The 19,209-nt window shown below is 39.2% G+C and overlaps 1 non-coding gene across 1 annotated transcript; it reads left to right on the top strand.

The window, feature by feature from the left end:
* Nucleotides 1-1,645: 1,645 nt before the first annotated feature.
* TRNAG-UCC lies at nt 1,646-1,717 on the top strand. The gene has a single exon. It is a non-coding gene; the product is annotated as a tRNA-Gly (tRNA).
* Nucleotides 1,718-19,209: the final 17,492 nt, after the last annotated feature.

The following is a 19,209-nucleotide window of genomic DNA, read 5'->3' as shown; positions in this document are numbered from 1 at the left end:
ACATTGGAAACAACTCTCACTAGGCTTAAATTTGCTAGAAAATTTTTATGGTGCCTTTACTAGAAAATATCTATGGTGCCCACAGATTAGTAGAAAAGCATGAAAATCTTTACAATAAAGCATGTATTTGTCAGAAGTGATTATGTTCAGTGAGTCTGGTGTTTCCCATTTTAACTTCTTAAACTATAAGCCTACTGGCTCAAGGTCAAGTGTAAAAATCTTCCACAACAAATATAGAGAAAATGTGGCTCCCGAGAGCACTGGTTTGCTGTTCATGCACCACATAGCTGAAGTGTGAGTTTGCACAGCAATACCTGTGCATGGCATGTCACATGCAGTCAAAATGGACTCTGCACCCTTCAGCAGAGCCCTCTTAGTTTGTTTTGTTAAATCTTAGTTATAAATACACTTTATATTATGTCCTCATGAGCTGTTTGCAGAGCATTCCAAATATGATCTCTGGTTTTGCTGAGTTTTAAAGTAAAATATGATAAGAAAATGAGAGAAGATTTGATATCCTTACTACTGTGTAGCTGTGCATGACAGACTTTCATTTAAGGCTGCAAAAAATGTTATCTATACCAACACGTGTAAAATGGTCAGAGTATGCACAGGCCTCGGGGACCTTCTATGGACCTATTAATTACTCAGATGCCAAATGACAGAAGTGACAGGATCGATGGATGTCTGACCAATGCTAGGTCTTACAACTTTTTTGATTATCATTGCAGGAAGCCGAAGACAGAGGATTTGAGAATGAGACATGAAGGTCTCTCTGTGTAGGACCTCTCTGCTGGCACAGAATGGTTTCTACCACAAATTTGCTGAGATTCCTACGTGTTAAGAACCATATCTGCTTGTAAACAGGACATTCTCAGAAGTGAAATCACAGATGCCCTAGAGTGCCCTGGGTTATTCATAGGATATTCTCACACCATGTGAGTTTTTTGAGATTTTGTTCCTCTAAAATACTTTTTTGGTTCTATCCACTGTAGTAGAAAAAATTTCACCACACATTATGTCACAAAAATATATTCAAGTTTGAGATTCATCATTTCAGGGTTGTGTTTCAGATAACCCTCTTTCAAATATAAAGCTTTTGCAGCGCTATTTAGTTTATTTTCACTTATATTTTCCATGTAATCTTATGTTTCTGTGGATGATACTGAGAACACAAAAGAAGTAGTCAATGGAAAGGACAATATATATTGTTTTTTAAAACTTTTTCCACCTAATTTTTCAGACATGAGATAAAAATCTCATCTGCAACATTAATGCTGGAGAGCCTATTTCTTTTCCTAAAAAATGAAGATGCCTATTTCATCAGATGTCAGCCAGCCTTTTTTTCCAATTGTGCACAGTCCCCCTTCCAAAGGTTTTAGTCCTATTTGGAATTTCTTTTAAACCAGTCAGGACGTTGGAAACATTTTACTGAACAAAACTTTCTTATCAGTGTTTAAAAACAAACAAGCAAACAAACTTCTAATTTTCTAGTAGCCTTGGCAGCCGTGGAGAAAACTTGGCTGCCTCCCTCAGTTGGTCTTTGCTATGCTTGAGGGCAGGCAGTAAATCCCGTGGGCAAACTGGGAACGGAGGGAAGCACGAAAGGAAGGAGGAAGGCAAGCAGGAAGGTGCCATCACCGCGGCGTTGGTGGTATAGTGGTGAGCATAGCTGCCTTCCAAGCAGTTGACCCGGGTTCGATTCCCGGCCAACGCAGCTTTGTTTTGACGCCGTTCCCAGCGGGGTGAGGAGGTGCCGTACCCATCCATCTATCCATCCACAGGGATGCGAGCGCCGGGAAGAGTGGGAGCTTGGGGTGGGCAGGGCAGGGCAGGACCGGGAGTCCGGGTGGGAATCGCACATGGCACAAGGGCCAGCAAAGATGTTTCTGTCAGAGTGAGAGAAGGGGTGACTGTGGCTTTGTTGCACACATGAATTGCCTACAAGTAAAGGCAGCTTCCTTTGTGCCGGTGGGAGTGCTTCTGGAGTAGCGTCCCGGTGGGGCTTCAGTACTGGAGAATCATGAAAATTCTGGAGAACACTACAAGGATGGCTGGAGCCCGTGCCATTTCTGCTCTGAAGAAAGGAGAAGACAAGGGAAATCTTATTAATATGAGGAAATATCTGAAGGGATGGTGCAAATAGAATGGAGCCAGGCTGTGCACAGTGGTGCCCAGTGTCAAGGCAAAAGAGAATGGGCACAGACAGGTAGAAGGTCCCCTTTGAACATCAGGAAACACTTTTTTCATTTTTGGGGTGGCTCAGCGCTGGTACAGGTTGCCCAGAGAGAAGATTGTGGAGTCTTCATCCTTGGAGATTTTCAAAAGCTATCTGGACATGGTCCTGGAGAACTGAGCATTCCTGCTTCAGCAGCAGCGTTGAGCAGATGGCATGCAGAGGTCCCTTACAACCTCAGCCCTTCTGTGCATGGAGCCAATCAGTCCAGCTAAGGCAAGAACTGAGGGCAGAGGCGCATACAAGGTGTTACTGATTTCTCTAGGAGAGGGAACAGCACCAGGAGGGGGGCTGAGGCAAGGCAGCCAATGGAAGGTGTGTTACTCCAACAGAGCTAGAGCGATGCATACAAGCTGTGATTCACTACAGAGACAGCAGCTGGTGCCTTCAGATACATCAGAGTTAAGCACCTCCCAGGAAGACTCGCTGTCTGTGTGCCCAGTCAGGTCTCTGAGAGGGCTAACCAGTTTTGGTGATGCAATTAATCACTGTCAATCTCATGGCTCAGAATCTTGCTGTACTTGAAACCTATCTCTTGACAACACTTTCAGAGAAAATGTTCCATCCCAAAGTAATTTTGAAATAATTTCTATTATTTTTCCAAAAGCTGTTTATATGGTGATTGCAGACAGGACCTACTCACATGGTCAGCTACAGTGAATGGAAGAAAATGCAATTGTAAAGAATGTTCACCTCGTTTGTTTCAGCATTCCTTTTTTTTTTTCTTCCTTGCACAGGAGAAAATGCGCTCATTAGTTTATAAAAATCAAAAAAAGGAAAGGGCTAAAGGAGATGAGCTAGCCCAATGAGACATTCTTGCCATTTGCACTTCACAGATGACTAAGAACATGTGATGACTAGAGTTCCCAGGATGAGTGGAGAATAGGACATACAGGGTGTGAAAATGTAGTTAAAATAGACCAGATAGATTTTTAAAAGGTTGATATTTGGAAGAGAAGAGGTTCTGGAAGAAGTGGGTGGCATCACACTCTGCAGCACATGGGTTACTCAAGGTCCACTAACAGCCACTCCTGTCAGCTTCAGGCTTGAGACTGAGCTCTCAGGTGACAGGTGAAAAAGGAGACAACAATAATATGAAACTGCAAGAGGGATTTGGACTCAGTGCCCTACATGCCCACAAATTATAAGTCAATACTCTACATGTACTTGCTGTTGTAGCAGTTCTCATAGATATGACTGTGCTTGCCAGATGTGTTTCTCACAGTTCCTTATATCTGTGTTTTTCTGTAGTGAGTGGAAATACAAAACTTGGTATTTTCTCATGACTTAAAGGCAGCAACTTTGCTGAGAACATGTAAGCTTGGGATGCTTCTGGATTTTTTAATTTTTACTGTACAGGAAGGCAATGATATGCTTTGCTGTTCGGCTCTATTTTGACACTTCAGTTGGAATTGTGCAAAGTCTTGAGATGTCCTTGTAGTGTGCACAATGGCAGCATTCTAAGCTAGCAATCCTCAATTAGTAGGGTCTCGCAGCTGATTAGCAATGAGCTGTGATGCAGCTTTGCAATCAGCTCCCAGGAAAGATACAATGCCATTTTAGATGCAGGATGAAAACCACATTCAGACAAAACTTCAATCATAGAACTGTGTCTTAGAACCAGAGTATCACAGAATGGCCTGGGTTGGAAGGGACCTTAAAGATCTTCTGGTTCCAACTCCCTGTCATGGACAGAACCCCCCTTCACCAGATTGTTCCAAGTCCCACCCAACTTGGCTGTGAACACTTCCAGGGATGCAGCAACCATAATTTCTCTGGGCAACCTGTTCCTCACCACCCTCACATTAAAGAATTTTTTTCCACTATCTAATCTACACCCAGTCTCAGTTTGAAACTGCTCCCCCTTGTCATGTCACTGTATGCCCGTGTAAATATCCCTCTCTGTCTTTCATGTAGTTATTTGTCTTTGATTTATTCCTTCTTTTGAGTACAGGGAAAGAATTTACCTGTTACTATTATGGATGGCTTAAAAAGAGAAGGGAGAATTTTCCAGTAGCATCTGCTTCCTGTCCACTTACTCATTGCAGGAGTACAATATCTACATATCAATAATAAATTCTCTACAAAATTTGCAGCACTCTTCTTAAAAAAAACCCAGAAATGAAAACAAAAGTCCTCGAGCTTTCCATCCACAATAATCTGAACTTTGATATTTTAAATATCGAGCATTAAACCTAAACATTAAACTATCAAACATTCAAACTTTTTCAAAAGAACACCACAATTTTTTAAACAGTTAATATGCTGACTATTACAATTCTACTGCTTTCTTCAGCTTCCTACTCTAGTTCTGTGTATTCACATTTTGGCATTTGCCTTACAATTAATTTATATCATTTTAGAGTATAAAACAGATACATTAATGTAGTGTTTTCTGCACACTTAGTGAAAGTAAGTGTAAAAATATTTAAGTTCCTGTGCTTGTGCTTGGTGCTCAAATGAAACGGAAGGAAGGAAGGAAGGAAGGAAGGAAGGAAGGAAGGAAGGAAGGAAGGAAAGAGAAAGGAGAGACACATATATACACGCACATGCCTTTCTGAGTGTGTGATTTGACTAACAGAGCCGTACCAGTCTTTCTGAAAAATGGATAACAACACAGTATGTTTTTTTCCATTTCTTTTCTTCATCTCCTCAAAATAGACTCAGGTAGTTTTTATGTTCTCGCATATTTTTGGACTATCCAGAAGGAAAAATACACTCCCAAGAATCTTATGAAAATTCCATTAACACACATTTTGGCCTGAGACTTCTTTGAACATCAAAGTAAGCTACAAGTTAATTCACTGGCATCCAGCTGCATTTGGTGCTATGCTCATCATAGTGAGGAGGCCTTTTTCTGTTTCCATCTTTCACTGCTTATGTCAAACAGTTTACAGAGAGGCAATATAAATTCAGACAGAGTGCTAGGAATGCCATCAATGAGTTTGGGAGTTTACATTGTGTTTGTGTGAGGTCACTGCATGTTGTCTTCAATGATCAATGGCCTAGTGAATGCTTTTAAGACCAGGGGCTACCCTCAGTGTCTTCAGTTACTCCATGTTAGGTTATGTTTTATTAGAAGAGCTCAGGCAATTCTTTTCTTACATTTTTTATAATGGATTTGTGACTGTTCAGTGTTTTTTTGTGGCACTTCCCTCTACTCATAACAAGAAGTCAGGTGACCAGTAAGATGAATGATATTTAACCTAGCAGTGACAGATGTAGCAGAGGTGAAAAGGTTATACCTATTAATAAACAAAGTTTGAAAGCCTTTTAGCACCATCTTTCACATCACGCTTATCTGACCTTTTGCACAAGATGACTTTCACAGGCTTATTACAATAAGAAGGGAAAAAAACCCTAACTATTTTTGTGGGATTTTTCCTTTTTTTAAAATAAAAAAAAAAATTATTAAGAATTTTAAGTTGTCTTCCAGAATGAATGAATGAATGAAGTGCTGGTAGTACTGCAGATAGGATTTCATTTGGATGAAAAAATATGGTAGGTTTATTTTGGTCCCAGTGGGTGCTGACATTTTAACCCACTTATCTCTGATTTATTCAATCCTTGACAGTCCCAAAAAGTGATGCATTTTGCCTGAAGGCTCTGTAGGTGAGGCAGGTTGACATACGCTTTTTCTTTCTGTTAAGGGGGTAATCTTCTCTGCAGTCCAGTGGGTTAAGCAGGGGGAAATAGAAAAGGAAAATGTTCATGATAAGGATTTCTTTTTCCAAATTCCTTGTGGTTGTATAAAATAACACTTAGAAATTACTTCATATAAATGCAGCTTTTAAAAGTCAATGTCTACGTGATCAGTAGTAATTCACAGGTTGTTAAAAATTTGTAGGTAGGTAAAACTAAAAATAATTTGGGATATTCTTGAGTAATCGATAATTTAACTTCTATGCTAATAAAAATACTCAGAGCATACACAGAAAGACTCTATATGGATTAAGATCAGGTGGAAATATATTTTATAATTCCACACTTACACAAATTCCAATGCACCTCATAGATCTCTAAGATCATCAAGTTCAAGCTTTGTTCAAATACCACCATGTCAACACAGCCACATCAAGAAGTGCCACGTCTACTTGGCTTTTGATAGGTTTGACTTGTTCTGAGTTCCAGAGATAGTGACCCTCCCACTTCCCTGGGAAGCCTGTTGCAATACTGAGCCAGCCTTTTAGTAAAAATGTTTTTCCTAATATCATCCTTGAATGTCCCTAAACACAACTTGAGTCCATCTTCGCTTGTCCTACCACTGCTTGCTTACCTCACCTTTCTGCAACCTCCTCTCAAGGAGTTGTAGAGAATGGCAGTGTCTCCCATCAGCCTCCTTTTCTCCAGGCTGAACAACTTCAGCTCCCCTGAAGTTGGATTTATGTTTGAGACCCTTCACCAGCTTCATTGCTATTCTCTGGACACGCCCCAGCTCCTCAGGAGAGCCCAAAACTGAACACAGGGCTTAGGGTGTGGCCTCACCAGTGCTGTGTACAGGGGCACCATCACTGCCCTGGTCCTGCTGACCACAAGCCAGGTCCTGCTGGTACAAGACAAGATGCCACTGACCTTTTTGGCCACTTTTTGGGCACACTGCAGCTCATGTTTTTCTGGCTGTCAACCAGCACAACCAAGAGCTTCTCTGCTGGGCAGTTTTTCAACCACTCTTCCCCCTGCCTGGTGTTGTTGTTACCCAGGTGTAGGACCCATCATTTCATCTTGTTTAACCTCGTACAGTTGCCTTGGCCCACTGATCCAGCCTGTCCAGGCTGGCCTGGATCTCAGGGTCTGAAGTTTAGTTCTGTGCTGTAGCACAGACAGATCCTGATCTTAAACTAAGTGTGATTAATATCAGGGAATTACCAGTAAAATCTGATCCTGCATTTCTGGGTAGTCTGTGAAGATGAAAGGCAAGGAATCCAAGTGAAAGAAAAATGAGTGGGGTATGGTCATAATGTCTTGTTTCAGGGATTAATTTCAGGGATTGATTCTGGGAGGAAGGACAGGGTCCCACCACCTTAGCTAAGAGTGCACATTTTTTATATCTTGAGGAGAAAAACCTTGTGTTCCCAGCTAGCACTTGCAGTGTTTTAGGATGCACTTGAAGCTGAAACTGAGGAAACAGACCTATACCTGACTCAAGAAATGTACTCCCAGGGAGTGCAGAATTTCCTTCCAGGGCATGAAGTATTGGCTGCCTTAGTAACTAATCTGGTCTCCAGCCTATGGATTTCTGGGAAGATGTGTCATCTTGCCTAATATCAAGATGTGCAGAATAAGAGATGCAGAATCAAGAACGTTGTTTCTTCTACAACTGGCCATGCTACGACTCCTGTCCTTTTAGATATGTAATAATTGTTTTTTACTGGAAATCAGTTGAGGGTTTCTTGAAAAGTGAAATAAACTTAGAATTCTGCTGTTTCCTTGTCTCAGTTTTGTTTAGGGGTGAAAAACGAGTGAAAACTCTGACTTTTTGTCATTTATTCCCAATTTCCTTGTAGACATAATATAGAAATGGTACTTGGAGAATAAGGCCATCTAGAAGAAAGAAACATTAATTAATGTTTTATTATAAATAAATTACCTTAAGGATTGTCATTTTCATAGTCATGCAAAGATAAATAGTGGTTTAGAATGACATAATGTGTCCCCAGTTGCCTGATAGAAATGATCAGTAGTACAAAGAAATTAGAAATCCTGACTAAGTTTCCACTTCATACTTTTGTCTCCGCATTTATGTACTTCTTTTTCATCTGAGGCTGTCAAACTACTTCAGAGCTATTAAAGTTAAATGGCATATAGTCCATTTTCCAACAGCACAAGGGCAAAACTGACTGTTGATGTACCCCATTAATTTAGATGCCTAGGGCCTGATCCAAGTCTCCTTCAAGTCAAACAACACACAGCCACTGACTATTGGAAATTGTCTGACACCAGTAGCTGCAAGCAAAACCAAAACAGGAAATTCTGTCCTCTCTGTTCTGCATGCTCAGCAAACCCTCATATGGATCACTCATTTAAGAGACACTTTAACATATTATTCAATTAGCCATTATTTTTCATTCCATCCCAGAAAATAATGTTTTATTCTCTCTTGATAAATAAACACACTCATATGTTTAGATGGTTTTCCAGAGAACTAATTACCTCTTCCATTATTTTATTTACATTTTTATCTGGTGCTTCACAACAGTTCAAGTATAATACCCAGCCTAGTGCTCTTTCCAGACTTGTACTGAGTCTTCAAACTGCTACAAAAATGAAACATGAAATCAGGATTTATGTGACCTGGATGATATATGATAATTTTTTTGAATAAAACAACCCACCCTAAACACACAGTGTGCTTAATTGTTTCATATTCCCAGTCACACCATTGCTTTGTGGCACTTATTTCTCTGACACTTCAGACTGTCCCAAAGCAAACATTGCATTAATCCTTAGATTCTTTGCTCATTGTCTTATCTGTTCATTGGAACTGAGACCCTTCTGTGCTCACACAAGAAGACTAGGAATAATAAATAATGCCATTGTCTTATCATTCTCATTTCTTTTTGTGAATTCTTGATAATTCTAGAAAACCTTGAAGAGAGTGACCCTCAGTAGCTGACATTGGGAAGGCAGAACTGGGAAGCTGCCATGAAGAGCAGCATGTTCTGTCATCAGCAATTTCTTACTTCCAGAATCTGAGCTTTAGGTGTACAACCCAATTTTAAAAGAAGTTTCTGTAATTTCCTTATATTAATAAATAATTTCATATTATTACAGTTTCACTTGAGAACAAACTGTTGATGACTAAAACTTGTACACTGCAGGTATTAATGAGCACTGAGGTCTCTTCTCTTTGGAAATTCATCAATAGGAAATGGAGAAGCAGTTTTTTTTTTAAAAATTATATTTATTAGTAAGGAAAAAAAAACCAAAAAAACATGTTGGACTAGGTGCTTCTACAGCTCCTATTACATAAAGTTAGAGCAATTTGAAGTCTTTAGTGTTTTCTGTGAAGTAGTGAAGAACTACTTCCCAATTTTGCAGATGAGTGAAAAAAGGCAATGAAGCTACATTTTGTGTCTCTAAGGCATAAAAGAATCCAACCAACTGCCTCAGGAAAATCTGTGACAGAACAGCTACTTGAATCCAGATTTTTTAATGGTCTGACCAGTGGGCTGTTCTTCCCCTGCAGTTGGAAAAGTTATTTTAAAACTGCAAATCTAACTTTTGGTGCCTCAGAATAGTTTCCTCTCAGCGACTTCTACCAGCAGCTTGTATTCTGGTGCCTCTCTCCATTATCTTAATTTCTCCCTGTGGCTTTGTAGACAACTCCCTCCACTTCTTTCATTCTACCCATTCCACTTGGAATCTGGCCCCACGCTCCCCAGCCTGCTTTTCAGTGCTGGGAAGAGGAAAGGACACATCATTAGTGCTCAATGGTTTTCTCAGCAGGTAATCCTAGCCAGATAAATTAGTCCATATTTAAAGCCCTAGGTCAGAGGGTTTTACTTTGTGGACAGTGGGAGGGTCTGAGTTTCTGTGCAGTGAAGACGAGTCCTTAGAGAATGCCTCAGCACAGGCAGTGCTTTTGCTGGCAATTAGAGCCAATTTGGTGTAAAATTATAGGTCTCGTGTCTTTGAACGAGTATGCTGAAACAGTTATCTCCAACAATTTTGTGGTACAGACGTACAATCACAACAAAGCCCTGTGAATCCATGAGAGATTTCCATGGGGAATCAGGGTTAGAAGCATCCAGCCCCTGGCACTCTAATTAGCCATAGTTTGTTTTGCTGACTGCAGTCTTTAAAGCCTCCAGTTATCCTTCCTATATGGTAGAACTGGGAGACCATTAGGGTCACAGTGCTCCTGTGATGTGTGACCCAGTTTAGATTCTGGTGGTTTCATACCAGAGAGGATTGTCCTGCCTGCGTGGGCCTGGTCATTTGGATGTCACCACAGTGTCCCACTGTGCTGCTGGCGAGGGGCTGAGGTGACATGATGAAAAGGGGAGATCTTCCTTCTCTGTCCTCCTTTCCATCTTCCATGGTGTGAGGCCTTGATCCCATTTCTGTCTTTCTGAAGGCATTACTCATGGCATGTAATATTAAAAATCACCAGGGAGACTATGTGGCATAGCTTGACCAAAGAAGGGTTAAAAGAAGTTAGTAGCATGGCATTAGGCAAGCCTGAAAAGTCTGTCCGGAAAATCTGTCCGAAAAATCTGGATAAACACCTAGGTCGATTAGACCTCACTAAGCTTTGTCCTGCCAAAGCTGACTGGCTGCAGTTTTTTGGCTGGTTAATTTAAAATCATATCACGTATGGATACACTATACTGTTTTTACAGGAGGGTAACCTTAGCCGTAGTTTAACTCAAGTGTTATGTGTTGTGAATCTCTCCAGATAACTCATTCTGACCACCACTATGGAACAACTTTTCATTCAGAGCCTTTTGTTTTACATTCCATATTAAGTTTACTTAATATAGATTACCAGATACTCCAGAGAGAATCAGCTGCCATCACTGTTTAGTTTTTTCTCTGCAGAAATCAAATTAAATATCTAAATCCTTAAAGCAAAGCGGCAGTGTCTGTTCTGGCTCCATTTTCACTTGTGCAGCATTTTTTTTTTAGGAGAAGAAACCTCTTCATGCTTTCTCAGGAATTCACTAAAGATTAGTTTAGATTCACTAACAAGGGAGCCTGGTGGAAACTCCATAATGTTCCAATTTTCCAGTTCTTCACCACAGATGTATTTTCTACCTATGGCAATTACATGCATCAGGATGGATCATAAAATGGTATTCACTAAATTTAATTTACAGTCTCTTGTATGGTTCCAAGTTAACTTTTGATTTTGATGGAAAAAGACATAGCCTTAAAACCATCAAACTCTCTTCAGTAAAAGCCAGCTACTCTTTTTTTAAAGCAAATTTATCTTCTCACTGTGAAATATGAATTGAATCTTTGTGGAGTCAGCAATGCCAGGATTTCAGTGGTGCACTGAACTAAATATGGTCATAAAAATGTGTCAACATTTTTGCACCTCATGAAAATGAGTTTAGCCAGGTCTCATCCTAAACTTGTGCATAATAACCAGAGACATTTCACCAGAGATATCCAGATACAGTAGCTTCAGAAGAGGATTATTGTACCTTCAAACTAAATCAGTTTTTATTGGCTCACATCTTTAAAGGAACCCAAGATTTCTTGGCTGATATTAAATGGAAACTCTCTCAGAACACAATTATACTATACTGGACCCCATAAACTGCATGTCCATGGCCCCACTCTTCCCTAGGCCTCCTGAAAACTGCTTCCTGCAGTGTCTTTTTAAGATGCACAGATATGTAATATTAATAAATTATATTCTGGGAACTTATTTACCTTAATTCTTACATGAGGCTTCTGGATTTTTTTTTAATTAATCCATGGATGTAAGGGTGGACCTCTGTCAAATTTGTCACTGTAGAGCATCCTGAATAGTGGCTAAAAAAATTATTGTCCATATGTAAGATCAATCTTTGGAATGCATGAATACACTTTAATTGGTTTTCAAGTGATCAGCATGGAAGACTGATGGGCTTTTACACATACCCTGGCAAAAAAAGAGAGTTTGGAGATTTCTGCAGCAGCTGGAAAGAGCAGCAGCATGTGCCCAGCCATTTCTGAAGCCAAAAAGCAAATTTTCTGTGCAGCAGAGTCTAAAAAACTTTGGTTGAAATACCCTTAGTGACCTCTGCCAAATGAATTAGTAAACTCAATCAAGCTAGGTAAGGGCAGATTTTGCACCCTAGAATGAACTGTAATGTGCCTCAATTTTGGCAAATAAGTGGATTAACATTTTGTTCAGCAAATGGTAGAAATAAGTGAATTCAGTGGAACCATGAAGGGTCTGGTACCTGTGATATTTGCCTTCTGCCTTTGTTCACAAAGTCACCTACTACAGTCATGTTCTATGGTCAATAAAACATTCTCAATCATTCTCAATTAGCCAACACAAAGGCAGCCTGTGGCATCAGACATAAATTTATTTCTTAGATAGTCAGAAAAGTCACAGGGTGTGATACAAAGGGGACCAAAAATGCCTTAAGATGTTGGCTGTTTCTGCTGTGAGGCAGATTATTTAGGTGCCTGCCTTTGATGTAAAAGTGATCTGTGCTCTTTCCAAACTGTTTGGAAAGAGAAAAGAAACAAAGCAGCTATTTCACTTTCTAAAAAATATGAATATCTAATTAATGTTTTTTCAATGGTGAACTAAATTTTGATTTCGGAAGGAAAAAAAAATGTTTGAAAACACGTTGTACTATTTATGTTAGATCATCAGTGGGTTTGTATATGTGCTGATCCACGGAGTTCAGTTGAGTGGCATAGACTTTGTAAGAACCAGCACTTCAATTTTAAACCAGCAGCAAAAACCTGTCTGCTCTCTAAATTTATAAATTATTGACACAGAATCAGTGAGACTGCAACAGCTAATTGGCCCCTCTGGTCAATTCTCAATGGTCCAGAGAAGTTCATTGGTTTCAGACAAAGGTTTTTAGCTGAGCTGTAGGCTGAAATATTCCCAGAGTTTGAACAAGTTCATGCTCTTTGTTTGCTTTTTAAATAGCATATATCAAGGCCAAGTCTTGGGAAGGAACAATGAGGTCGAGATTTGTCCTTGGTAAGGAAAAATGTGAGATTTGCAACTGACCTCTAACATGGATTTAGTCTTGAAATACTGTATCTTAAAAAGCAGAAGCAGAATTTCAACATTTGTGGTTGTAGATCTAGGAATTTATCTATGAAACTAAGGGCATACATACTTAGAATTATCCAGCTGTGTGGTTTTGTGTCAGTTGTTTTATTATTTCTGTATAAAGTACTAATATCACACTATTATGATTCTTAAGCAATTTACGATAGTATCTCTTTTAAATCCAGGAATAAAGTTTCTTTGCCATCAAAATGTTAAGTTTTATCTGGGGAACAGTTCAGAAAAAAACCAATTCAAATTGGCCAAATAGTTCCTCATTAAACAACTTAAAAATAAAATTATGAACTGAGTCTTTCACTTATAAAATGAAGGTGTTAAATTTTGATTTCTGTTACCAGGGAAACCTATAGGTTATATATAGGTGTGCTGTTTTCATAAAATGAGCAAGTCATCTCTGTTCTGTGTTGTGTATGTGGGAAGAACTAAGCACTTCTAAATGGAATCCACAAAGGTGATGCACTAAGGAAGTCCTGGTTCTAAGTACAGAGAAAAGTGGGAAATCTTGCACCCAGCACCCTGGAGAGGGTCAGGGTTTAATTACTGGGCCACCTTCACCTTCTTGAGAGTCAAGTAGATGAGCTGCCTCCAAGAGTCACCTTTAGCAGCTTCATATAAGCTCATCACTTTTAAAGCTGAAGATTGTTAGATACCATCTTCCACTAAAGATACAGATTGCTGCAGAAAGACTGCTTTCAGGCAAGAAGTATGAATTCTCTAATAACTTTTAATAACTTTCATAGAAGTGACTCTATAGTTCTTCAAATTGAAAACATACAGTCATTACAAAAAAAAAAATCTGCTTCAAAGAAGAATAAAGGAACATATATTATTGGACTAGGAAAAGTTTGCTCAGTTTAGAAAGTCTAACCTTCTTATCAGAAGTTATGAACAGTTATAAATATTTCAGAAGCCAAATACTAGATATTCTCAGAAGACCCTGGTCAACCAATTCCATATTTACTGTTTATAATCTTTCTCTGACATCAGTAGGGCTATGCACAGCCGTAAACAGATGCACTAGTGAATGCACTGTCATGGTAGACTTAAAATGAATGAGGAGCAAAATGGCTGCTTTGCAGAGAGGAGAAGCAAAATAGCGAAAATGGGGATTAATATATGGCTTGATTATTATACAATAATGAAATTATTAAGCAAAAAAGCCTATTTTATCCACTTTAACAGGATTTTGGTAGTGTATATATTATTCTCAAGGCTGCAGTTTTGATAATATGGGTATTCCCAGTCCTTTTCTGTCACTATGCAATATGTTGTCCAGGCTTGGAGTGTCAGGTAGTCTCTTCTGCAAGGACATACTTCTCCAGTGGCTTGGCAGAATCAGAGGCACCTCTCTGCTCCTGACATGTCGTTCTTCCATCTCACCCATATTGTACCAGCACTTCCACAGGAATGTCAGGTCTGAAGGCCAGGCCAGTAAGCAGGGAACTCACTAGGAGAAACTGCATCTGGTAATTTTTCATTGATGTCATGACATGCAATGAGCTGAAACAACAAGAGTTCTTACATGCTAACATTATGGAAACCGGGTTTTCTTTTTATTTTGGAGCTGGCAGATAAGATATGAAGGCAATATCACAAACATTTTTATTAAACAAAGAACCAGCGCTTTTAAGCAATGAGCTATTAGCTCCTATTATCCTGACCACGTGCCAAATTGGGTTAAATGCATTCTGCCAACCTAAATCCCTTTGGCAGTTTCAGGTGCTCTAGTTACTCTTGTTACTCTTTGCTTCTCCTTCTGGGGCCAGAGTCTACCACTGAATGTGCATGTTTCCATTGACTTGTGTCCAAGGGCAGATTTTGGCTGCTGGAAATGGTTGTGTATTGTAGTGCTACTGGCCCTGAACTGATTTCTTCCATCCAAGGGGTAGCTGCATTCCACTGAAATGATGATCCTTTTATTCATACAGGGTGTTTGGAAAAGGAATAGGGAAGGGGAATAGAGAGCAAAGAATAATAGAGGTTTGAATTATGAAGCCTGCAGAGAACATTTGACTGTAATAGGGTCCTACTGACCTTTCTAAAATTGAGAGGCTGTGGTGCTTTTAAAAACTGCTGACATTTGCAGTCTTCAGAATTTGGACAGTCATAACCCACAATTACGGGCATACTAAGGACCTCCTTATGAAGACAAATTCTTGATGAGACACAGATGTTTCTCAGGACCATACCCATGTTAAAAAATAAAATCCAAGCAACTGAATTGGTGTTCTTCAAGGCATTGTTAGGGTTTTTGGTGTTTCTAATTAAAGTTCTGTGAGGCTGCAGACAGAACAAATGAGACAGTAAGCTTATTAACCTTGCATAGCATGCTTATATTTTCCTGTTTCCCTTGTAATATATATTTTCTCGTATGTGTTTAAAAGGGCAGAAGATTCTTACACATGAAGTTATATATATTTTAATGAAGCTGAGGGCCTGCCTTTCTCTCACAGCTGTAGAAAGTCAGTAATCCTAAAACAACACAAAGTTTTGTAGTATTGAGCATAGATGGGCTTGATGCAATATAAAAACAAATAAAAGGTGAGAATGTAATGATTTGTTACCAGGAAGCTGAATAATGAAGGGGGATTAGATAGCAGGTGGTGGTGGGTGTAGATGCAGGCAAAGTGGGAGTGCTGCAGCACCATCTGTTCACGCTGTTCTTGCACCATTAGCTGGGTGTTTCTGTTGCAGACCTCTAAGCATCTGGCTGTGCTGCTGGGGCTGCAGCCTCCCCTCCTTTGCAGGGGAAAGTGTTAGTTTTGTCTTGGAACCTTTTTGCTCTCTTTCTTCATACGTTCCGTGCTGCCATCTCTGGCCTTTAAACTCTGCCCATGAACTGAAGCACGTGAACAATTCATGCGAAACCAGTGCCTGCTAAGGAGAGTGGATTGGACAACAGCAAATACAAGCATGGCTTATGCTTTGTTCTTATTAAAACCATGTGAGGATTGATCCATGACCTGATGTAATGGTCCATCTTCTGTTTGCAATTGACCCTGTTGATAGATACCACAGCAACAGCAGAGTAACTGTCAGGGGCTGAGACTTCAGTGGGCTGGATGCTGCACAGCCTAACAGCAGAAGTGTTCCTTGTCTTAGGGAGAGTACACAAGCATGGTATTCACCTGGGAATGTATTATTTTCTTTCTCCTTGTATACTCCAAATATTTGGGTTTTTTAATAATAATAATAATAATAATAATAATAATAATAATAATAATAATAATAATAATAATAATAATATACATCTTTAAGAAGGTTAAATCTTTGCAGCATTCAAGAATTCTTGTAATTGCTTTCTTTAGAGATACACAATTTACAGAGATTAGGGCACCTTCATTTCTTTTAAACCTTTACTGTTTCCTTGGCAGTGGACTCAGCTTGTCTCCTGATCTCCATGCAGTTTCCTGTAAAGTGTATATATTACCATAACCTTTGAAATGGAGTGGAAACCAGGAGTTTATTTCCAGACCTGGATCCAAAGTAAAGTCCTATTTGGGAGCTAAAAAATGTTTCAGTGTTGAAACATTTCTTTGATAGCTAGGAAAAGCTTTTCCATACTTTTGTGATTTAAAAATACCTGCTAGTCTCCAATTTGGCCATTCTATAAACAGCATTGCCTCTTAGTGACATCTGCTGGAAGAGATAGCATTGAAACATGTTCAGGTTTTCTCCATGCCTGCTACCTGCCAGCATTTTCGCTCCTAAGGGGAAAAAAAACAACTCACTCTGTATTTCAGAGCAATATCTGGCCAGTTCTGCTTTGAACTTTTCCTTATCCCACAGGACAACTGTTCTTCACCTTCTTCTTGTCCTGACATAAAGGGAATGACCCATATGCCAACATGACAAGGATCCAGAAAGTTATAAAAGCTCCATTGTAAGGCTAAATCCTTAACAGGGATTAGAGCAGTTTGCACGAAGGAAAAGAGAGGAAGTGCATTAGAGCAGGAAGTCATTAAAATAACGAACCACTTGGCAGAATTCAGTTTTTTCTATAGGATTTATACATTTTTTTGCAAGCAGATTTACATTTTCAAGATTGTCAATTTAAGCTGCATCCTCCACGTAGCTTTTCTTCTGCTACTTCTGGCCAAGAAAACCAGCTGGAGGGGATTAGTATTGAACTAAAATGGGAATATTTTTCTCTTTTTTCTTCCTGAAACAGTTATGATGTGCATCTCTTTACTACTTCGTTTTGGCTCTTGTAGCTGTAACTCTATCATTGAGTGTTTTGATATATCTTGTACTTATTGTAGACTAGAATATGCATATTACTATATAAACCTAGAGATTAAATTGTTTCAAAAGTATATCTGGGCATATGTGACTGAGATTGTGAAGTCAAAAATAGAAGATGAAGGTTTTTTCAAACTTTATGATTGGTCTATATTTTGATGGAAACAGCATAATAGACTGATCTTTGTGTAAATCAGTGAGAAGATAAAGAGTTTAACTAAAGGAAGTCAGGAATTTAATCTCCAGAAATAACAAGTCCTCATCTTTGTTTTTTCTCCCACTTTGTCAGGCTTGTTTGGGACAAATACCAGTTTAGAGCAGATATCTAGATTTCTAACTCTGCTGGCTAATGTTGGTGAGGTGAGTAACCCCTCAATGACTACAAGAACTTATATGCTTATAACATATATACAAATTTTCAGGAAAGGCAATATTTGCAAGTGAAATAACTATTTGTTAGATTTTTTTTTTTCTGATATCTGGGAAAAATGAACCAATTTTTGAATATGCAGATTTTCCTCAAGTCTGAAGTACATAGAAATTCCCAGACTGACCTGTATCTCTTTGCATTTGCTGCCTAGGGCATCTCCTGCTCTTTACATATGTGTTTTAAACTTGGAACTCATCACCTTTTGGAAGTGAAAGCCAATATTTGCAACCCCCTGCTTGTTGTCGCCTCACCTGGAAAGATGCATTCCTTGGTTTTTTATGCTCTAATTTTTATTTTTTTTAACATCTGCCATTCTGATCTGAATGAACAGTTGATTGGAATCTGAACAGTTTGTTCACAGATAAAGCTTTTTTATGCATTAGTAATCAAATCTATCATTGATGTAATCCTCTAGACTGCACTGGCATTGTGTTAAGTTGATTACATCCCACGTACTTCATCTGGAAGTTGAAAAAATAAAACATGTCACCATCTCACTTGGATAATTTGCACTGTGATTATAGGATATTTAACCCCAAAAAAGGAAGTAATTGCTGTAGGAAAAGGAATTGGATTTCAGTTATATACACATCATAACAAATGAAATGTGTAATTAAACAGATGCATTTTTTTGACAATATAATTTGAACCCTTTTATACAGTTTCCTGACCCTTAGTCTAAAACCAAATACCCGCTCACCATTTTCCAGTGTTCAACTGTTCCTGAACACTCCTATTGCCAAAGCTGTGTGCTGTTGTACTGTGTGGGGTTACATTGCTTTGAGGTAGCCAAGGCTGAAACAAGACTCCCAGGATTTTCTTCTTGGCTGATGAGGGGGAAATAAATACCTACAAAGTGTGATTCAGTCCATTGCAATGCAGGCAAGTGCAAGCAGTGAAGTGACACACCTCTGGATGTGCCTAGGCTGTGTGGGGAGTCTAGGGGGATTAAATTGAGGCACAAAATTAGGTGAGAGGATCTTCCCAGTGCTCTCTCACAGTAGCTGACCATTTCAGTGTCAAATAGACAGTAGACTCACAGTCACTTTGCTGCAGATTCCAGTTTGTGAATGCAATGTATTTTTACCCCAGGGTGTGGCCATACTGTGATTAAGTGATTTAAACAGAACGGGGTTTAGTTGCCAAATACATACCCCAGATCTCAAACAAAGTTTATGCTAGAGTCCACTTTCCACATTTTTGTTCCTCTCAGTATCTAAGCTACTGAGGTTTCAAAGCTACTGAGGTTTCAATGACACCTGACTGCAGAGCAGACACATGTAAAAGCAGTGTTGTGTATCACTAAATGCCCGCTTTGTGCATCAGCAGCATGTCTGCTGTAAACACCTTCATGGAAGACCTGCCCAAGTCCTTTTTACAGCTGTTGTAATCTGAAAAGATAAGAATATTCAGAAGTTAGTGTAAAAGAAGCCTAAATGATAATACTACTTTTTTTTTACTTTTCATTACAGATATTTTAATGTAAATCATAGTCAATCTCTTTTCATTTTCTCTTCCTGAGGCATTGGACACTCAGGTAATATTTTG

The sequence above is a fragment of the Motacilla alba genome, chromosome 2, assembly GCF_015832195.1.
Source record: "Motacilla alba alba isolate MOTALB_02 chromosome 2, Motacilla_alba_V1.0_pri, whole genome shotgun sequence".
Taxonomy (NCBI): domain Eukaryota; kingdom Metazoa; phylum Chordata; class Aves; order Passeriformes; family Motacillidae; genus Motacilla; species Motacilla alba.
The sequence above is the reverse complement of the archived record's forward strand: the minus strand, read 5'-3'. Positions and strand labels throughout refer to the sequence as shown.